Here is a 7,303-nt window from a genome sequence, read left to right on the forward strand (position 1 = left end):
ACACAGCTATGGTCTCATTTACTTGGGAGGCTGAGGCAGGTGGGTCAAAGTTCAACTCCTTCCTAGCCTATAAGTATGAGGCCAGCACAAACCACTTGGTAGGTCCCTACTCAAAACTCAAATATTCAAAACAGGCTAAATGCCTAAGTAATTACAGTATATGATCTGGGTTCAATCCCAGCACCACAAAGCAGTTTTTAACTTGGTTGACATAATTTAATATTTAGCTACAACTCTGCTTAACAAAACATTCCTTACATTCATGAGCATTTACAAGGCAGCCCTTGCTAGTAAGCTGACACCAACTGACCATCCATGCTACCAGAAAAGAATTTCATCTCTAAGGAAGCCTTCAAGAAACACCTAAGCCATGCTCCCCACGCCTCTATAGCTTTCACACCTAGCATTCAAGAGGGGAGAAAGAAAGAAAGAAAGAAAGAGAGAAAGAAAGAAAGAAAGAAAGAAAGAAAGAAAGAAAGAAAGAAAGAAAGAAAGAAAGAAAGAAAGGGAAAGGAAAGGAAGGAAGGAAGAAAGAGAGAGAGACAGAAAGAGAAGAGAAGAGAAGAGAAGAGAAGAGAAGAGAAGAGAAGAGAAGAGAAGAGAAGAGAAGAGAAGAGAAGAGAAGAGAAAAGAGGGGAAAAAAAAACCTATGCTTGTAACCCCAAGATACAAATACACAAATTTTAAATGAATGCTTTTTGTGTTCACCTAGAACTCAAGAATCCCCTTTACAGGTCTCACGTTACACTTCAAATGATGTATGTTATGAAGGACTAGATACCTTCAAATGAAATGTTTACAAAAAAGCCAACATGCAAAACAGCTCACTAGACCCATATGCAAATCATATTTACAAACATAGGCACTGTGAGGATTTCTAGGAGCTTGGACTTAAACAAAGGTCTAGAGGGCCAGTTGGGTCCAAGGAAGCTGGTCCCAGAGGAACTGCTATAGAAATCATTCAAGGAACAGCAGTGGCTTCAGCTGACAGAGAGAGGAAGTCATTCAACGTTCTCTGTAATGAGGCAAAAATCGCCTTGAGTTTCTTGCTGGGAGTTCTGGTGTTCAATAATTGCTTCATTTGAAGATTATATCAAGCCTGCTGGCAATTCATTTCTAAACTTAGATAATGAAGGAAGGCAAAAGCAGGCTAATAAAGAATAATTTCAAGAAAAAAACTTGCCTGACTAGTCATCTGTCCTTAGTGCAACTAGGCAAATCAGCTCGTTGGTAGAAGACAATGTGGTAGGATAGGGAAGGAGATCCAAGATAAACCTCTCTCTGGACACAGCTTCCTTGGACCAATTGACACTCTAGACCTATACCAGAGTGGGTCGTTAGTGACTCCATTCTGGAAACAAAGGTGAAGGACTAAATGGAGGTGAGGCAAGGTGTCATGCAGAAGAGAGTATCAGCCCCCAGGAGAGACCATCAGCCCAACACTGGCTTTGAAGGGCTCATTTTGGAAAGCCACTGATGGAACAACAGCTTTTATGTCCTTCTCAAACTCAGCCATTCTCCATCATCAACACATCTATTCTGAGCACTTAGATCTCTTCTCTCTGCAGTCGTTTTCCAAAGGAAGTTTGCTCATACTTAAGTACAGTTGATTATGTAGAATTTTTCAGATCGTCCTGTAGACCCAGAGTTTCTTATGATTCTTTAAAGGCTGGCACCAGTTAGCAATATCTAGCCCTCCTTACACTTTTTTTTAATAAGGCTAAGCTTGTTAAGACTCTTACATCTTTCTTCCATTTCACAGCAAGTTTTCCAGCAAGCTCTCTTTCCCTTGTTAAATAGCACCCACTGTTTAACTGATAAACAGCTTTTAAATGAGAACAATAGAGCATAATGATTCTGCCCCTCTCACTACCTGGGAGATCACAAGTGTATCAGCCCAGAAGCTTGGAGCAGGCAATGTATAGTGAGCATAAATTTATTGCTTTATAATTCAAAAATGGGGGGAGCAATATCACAGTGCCTGTATTAGGAGAAATACTTCTTGAGTTATCACCTGGCAGAAGGCAAGAAAATACAGAAGGCAGGGAGGGAAATGGAAGGAGAGGAAGAAAGAAGGAAGGAAGGGAGGAAGGGAGGGAGGGAGGGAGGGAGGGAGGGAGGGAGGGAGGGAGGGAGGGAGGAACGAAGGGAGGGAGGGAGGAAGGAAGGAAGGAAGGAAGGAAGGAAGGAAGGAAGGAAGGAAGGAAGGAAGGGGAGAAGAAGGAAGGATAAGAAGAGATAGGAGAAGAGGGGAGAAGGAAAAGGAAGGGGAGGAAGAAGAAGGGGAGGAGGATGAAGGTCAAGAGAGAAAGAGAACAAAACTCCATATTTAATTAGAACAGCAATCCCCTCCATGTGGGTGGGGCCCTCATGATATAACCACTCTTAAACATCTCCACTACTTTTCAAATTTATTCTTTCATGATTCCATCCATGTATACTGTGCTTTAATCACAACTCCTCATTATCCTTATGTCCCTTCTCCTCCTACTAGATCGCCTCTTCCAAAAAAAATCTCCTTCCTACTTGCAGTGTGTGTGTGTCTGTGTGTGTGTCTCTGTGTGTGTGTGTGTCTGTGTGTTTGTGTGTGTGTGTCTGTGAGTGTCTGTGTGTATGGGGGGGGTGTTATGCCACTGCATTTAATTATGATTGTTTGCATGATGTTGAGTGGGACTGTTTACTCAAGCAAGGCCAACTTGTTGAAATGATGTAACACGTGACACTTAAACATAGTCATAGAGGGGACACCTTTCAAACCGTAGCCCCTACCAAAGGCTTGGACTTCTCAAAGACTAGCCCTAAATGAAGCATTCTGCCCTTCTGCCATTCTGCCATTCTGATACCCCTGGCCTGCTCTGTCCAGGCCTTATCAGCACACAAGTAAGACCCACTACTACAGTCATCAAATCAGAGCATGTTCTCAAGAACTCAGATCCACGTCTAACAATCATATAAACTGAGTAAGGTAGCAGTCGTTCAGTGAGGACAGCACTGATACAGAGGACTCCACACACTCGCTCAGCTGTCTACTTGTCTCTTCTTGGGGAATTAACATGTATATATTTTCTTAGAGTACTTAAATCGAAAATGCATAGTTGACTAATTTTAAGAAATTGGACACATTTATTGAGTTACCATTCAAGTAAAAAAAAAAAAAAAAAAAAAAAAAAAAAACAGGGTTGCAGGGGCCAGCATGATACCACAGCAGGTAAAGACACTTGATTCCAAGCCTAGCAATCTGAGTTCAACCGCCAGGACCCACACGGTGGAAAGAGAGAACCAACTTTCCCAAGTTGTCCTCTGACTCCATGGAGAACAGTATGGCCTTTGACTTATTCAACCCATGTGCACTAAATGAGAATAATTAAAGCATATTTATTCCACCTTTGGAGAACAGTTTGGTTCTCTCAGTTTTTCACTGCCAAAAATAACTGTTGCTGAGAACAATCATACGTATACTTTCTTGTACAAACTTATAGTCATATGTATACATTCTTGTCACATGTATTTCTAGAGGCAAATGGACAGGTTCAGAAAGTGGGTATGTGCAGTAGACGTTACCAACATCTTCAGAGTGACTGACAGTTTGCCTCCCTGCCATCCTCAGGAAAGCAGGTGGATGAACTGTTATAAACAAGGGTGGTACAATAGAGATGGGGGGGGCACAAATAATAACCAACTATAATTATATATATATATACAAAAATAAAACTTATTTCATTTTATACTAAGAATTTTTTTTAATCCCAGTCATTCCACATCCTTAGCAACTTTCCTTACTGTTAATATCTAAATATAACCTTCCTCGTGGTTTGTGACTTGGCTTCAAATAGAGTCATGTTTGGCTTAACGATAGGGGCTTAGTCTGAGAAAGATGTCAACAGGTTCTGTCACCATGAGTGTATCACACACTGACACAACTATAGTGTTGTCACTAGGCTGTGCTATTTATTACGTGGGACCAGCATCACAAACGGGGTTCAAAAGAGGCAAACTATCACTGCCTAGTTCCTTTTAAGGCCAGATTCTCCTACACTTGTTTTGCACATACATTGACCTTGATTCTGTAAGGGTGGAACTTGGAGGAAAGGAGAGAGGGAGGGAAGGAGGGAGGGGGACTGAAAACATGATATAAAGTGAATACATTTAAACAGATTAATTTTAAAAAGTAACACGGAGGAACTCTCAACTTTAAAGTCAAATGTTTCATGTGTGTACTATAATTTATACTTATTGAATAAAAATAATAATAAAAATAATAAATACAAAATATTCAGACTTACATTTCCTTAAGTATTGATGAGATTAAGAAACTTCTGGAGTCTTTCTTGCCCTTTAAATGTCTTTTGGGAAGAATTGCTATATTAACCTCACTTTTCTATATTGATTTGTGGAATTTATTTTGTGAGCTGGTCTATTACCGGAAGTCCAAATAGTTTTCCTGAACACCCGTTTCTCACTCACTAGGTAAGATTATTTTATAGAGAGAAACTTTTATACTCAATAAGGCCAGGTTCAGCAATCTTTCCCTGTTAGCTCTCCAAAGCCAGAAATTATTATCCTACATTATGTTCTAGAAATTTACATTGTTTTCATCTGCTATTGATGTGGGTGATTTTCGTATTTAATAGGAGGCAAGTTATTTTGTGTGGATATAAAATCAACACAGTATTTGTTAGCATTCCTTCTAGGCCCTGCCCCACAGTTATCTGGCAACACAAAAATGTCCTGCTCCGTCTGAGAATTTGATACAGATGAGATGATGATGAGGGTGATGGTGATGGTGATGGTGATGACAATGATGACGATGATTGTTAATACACTGATTCATCTAGTGAATACATGGATTATCTTTGTAGGCTAAAAACTGCCTTAAGTTCTCAATATATCATTGAAACTAACTGAAATATGGTGCCGAGGTCAGAAAGCTATTTTTGATACTCAAAAATTTCCTCTAACCATTTAACATGAATGAAGTTCAGTCCATTTGAAAAAATATCTGATACATCATGGTTCCAAATCTGTCTTAGAATTCCATAGGCTCTTCCTTGTGTGGGGGCACTTTGCTTTTGTGCTGTTACTCTGTGTTCTTACCATCATTAACTGAAATCTTGAGACATATTATAAACCAGAGGTAATAACCAGAACAACAGGAAATGAAAAATATGTCTTTGGGGTCGGGAAATTTAGATATAGATATAGATGATATAGATGATATAGATGATATAGATGATATAGATGGTATAGGTATAGGTATAGATATAGAGATAGAGATAGAGATAGAGATAGAGATAGAGATAGAGATAGAGATAGCTGTGAACTATATCTCTCTGCTGCCTACTTAGATTTTAATAAACTTTTATTGGAAAACCACCATGCTGATTAGCTTTCATATTATCTGCGATTGCCTTTACTCTGTAACAGCACAGTTAAGTCCATATGTGCTGCTAACTCTAACATACTGGCTATTTGGCCTTTATAGAAAAGTTTGCTTGCCCCTGCTCTAGACATTATTGTTCAATATGGTTTTGTACAGTGATGAAAATGCTTCATCTCAGCCCTTTCCACAACGGTAGCCACTAGACACAAGTAGCTACCAGGGTCTTGAAATGTAACCAGTATAGCTGAAAAACTAAAGATTGCATCTTTCCATTTTAAAAGATACATCTGCTTAGTTACAACTGTAACAATGCTAGAAAAGCAAATAGTGGCAGAGTGGCAGCTGTGCTGCTGTCTAGAATTTGGACTTGGAGATGATATACTGAAGTATCTGCATTCCCATGCCCCTGAGAAGGCGTTCCTCACACACGCCATCCCTCATCCCTAGGAATTGGTCACACCACCTGTGTTGTATGCTCAGATGGCAGCAGGACTGATGTGCAACCCTAAAGGCCAAAGCAATTGCACAGCTCTGCCCAACTCTGCAGCACCAGCCCCTGTGCTCAAAAGCCAGCGCTGTAAGATGATGCTGTGAGAGCTCTCCAGCCTAGAACTGCCTGGGCCATAAGGCAGAGCTACAGCCCATGAAACATGTGCATGAAGCCAAGCCAATGGGGTTTGACTTAAGGAACTGAGGTCTGAAGGCTGTAACCTACTCAAGACAAAAAGGCTGCTCTGAGACAGCGTGGCTCAGCATACTTTTCTGCCATCCTTTCCTTGTATGCACGAATGAGTAGGAGGACCATGACTGGAGCCCACACAAGGCTGAGAGTCAGCAATGCTACCTTTGAGTTTCCTGAGAACCAGTGGGCCTTTAGAGTTCTGTGCCAGTGGGGTTTGGGGTTGGTTTGTCTCCTAATACAGTAGCTGGCTTTTAAAGGACACTTCTTTTTCTTCTAGGGCCTGGCTTCCCACTGAAGTGCTTTTGAGACAGGTCCATCAAAGTGTGGAATCCTGACTCTGCCATTCAGTAGCTGCGAGGCTCTGAGTTGGCTTCTTTCAGCCTCGGTTTCCTCTTACTTGAAGTGTGTATAATTGTAGCATAATTAGCATCAGCAATGATGTTATAACACCAGCAATGACTAATAATAGCCGTTGGTGACCACTTCAGCTCAGAAACACGTGGCTTATAGTTAGGTGTTGAATATCTCCCTAAAGCTCATGTGCTGAAGGCCTGGATGTTGAATGACGATAGAATCTTCAAAAGAAGCCCCCTTGGAAAGATATCCTCAAAGGAAGCCTGGCTGCGTCCTTTTCTTCTCTGCAGCTTCCTGGCCGTGAGGCAGGTGATTTACTCGATCACAAACTTGCACCACAAATGAACTGCCTTCCCACCCAATTGGTCATGGACAAGAAAATCCCAAACTGCCCACCAATATGAAACTTTTTTTTAAATAAATAAATGCTGCCATGTATTTCACCGTAGTGAGCTAAATTGACGAATAAAATGTACCTTTGTCTTGGCTCTTCCTTTTTGAGGAAATACCGACATCCGTTCATCTTTAAATTTAAGTATTTCTTCCTCAGCAACATTCCTGTAAATCTCTTGGTCATTCCTCCCTCCCTCTAAGCTCTAATGCCAATAACTCCTACTCTTACATCAAAACCCAGCCCGCATGGCCCCTTCTCAGTGAAAACTAACTCCCCTACCCAAGAGAAAATCCACCCCCGCCTCTGCCATCCCTCCTCTGAGTTCCCTCAGTACTCTGCATGGTTTCTATTGTCACACTTGTTACAACCACACTGCTGTTTGATTTGTCTTCTGAAAAAACATTGTAATGGTCATGGATGGTCTTCTTATCTTTGTCTCAACCCAGTTTTCTCTACTGGAATTTCTACCACAGAGTCACCCATTAATAATCAC

The 7,303-nt window shown here is 40.9% G+C and overlaps 1 long non-coding RNA gene across 2 annotated transcripts in view; it reads left to right on the forward strand.

Annotated features, from left to right (window-relative positions):
• The window catches only part of Gm31594, a 32,958-nt gene extending 26,154 nt beyond the window's left edge, over positions 1-6,804 (forward strand). For both annotated transcript variants that reach the window (XR_386569.3, XR_386567.4), the window contains one exon: positions 6,340-6,804. This is a non-coding gene — a long non-coding RNA (predicted gene, 31594). The remainder of the gene's footprint in view (positions 1-6,339) is intronic.
• The last annotated feature ends 499 nt before the right edge of the window (positions 6,805-7,303 follow it).

Source organism: Mus musculus, chromosome 19, assembly GCF_000001635.26.
Source record: "Mus musculus strain C57BL/6J chromosome 19, GRCm38.p6 C57BL/6J".
NCBI classification, from domain to species: domain Eukaryota; kingdom Metazoa; phylum Chordata; class Mammalia; order Rodentia; family Muridae; genus Mus; species Mus musculus.